This window comes from Phalaenopsis equestris, unplaced genomic scaffold (genome assembly GCF_001263595.1).
Source record: "Phalaenopsis equestris unplaced genomic scaffold, ASM126359v1 Scaffold233806, whole genome shotgun sequence".
Classification (NCBI taxonomy): Eukaryota; Viridiplantae; Streptophyta; class Magnoliopsida; order Asparagales; family Orchidaceae; genus Phalaenopsis; species Phalaenopsis equestris.
The window spans coordinates 63,361-63,919 of NW_018251738.1; positions in this window are offsets into that span (position 1 = coordinate 63,361).

Sequence of the window (559 nt, forward strand, 5' to 3'; positions counted from 1 at the left end):
TAAGGCAGTTTATGAAGTGCAGGAAAGGTAAAAATCTGGTGGTTTTCCTAACCCTATGTCATATTTTGGTGAGTCCTTAAAAGTTTAATTAAGGATGATTTTATTGAGCAAAGAATATTAAGTTTAATAGGCCTCTTAGGTATCCAACAAGTTAGGAGGGGGAAGCAGATCCACCCTCTCACAAATTGGTGAAAAGTCTCAAGTCCATTCAAACTTATTATGTTACTTAATGTTCATCCTGTAAATATCCTTATTACTCAGTGAACATTTATGTCTCAATTATCCCTAAGAAAGGGGTAATTATCATTTGTCATTCAATTTAAGAATTATGTGGGTGAAGACCCTTAATGGGGCATTAATCAATGTTTGATTTAGCCCAAGTCACCACTAAGCCCTTAGGGCGTAGGTGAGTGTCTTAATTAGTATTGAAAAGGGTTAAGCTTTAAGTGGTCATGATTCATAACTTGGATTTTATTTGAAAATCAAGATAGGGGTATTAAATTGATTAATTATTGGCTTCAAAAACCATACCCTTAAGTCTAGGATCATTTAATTTTAA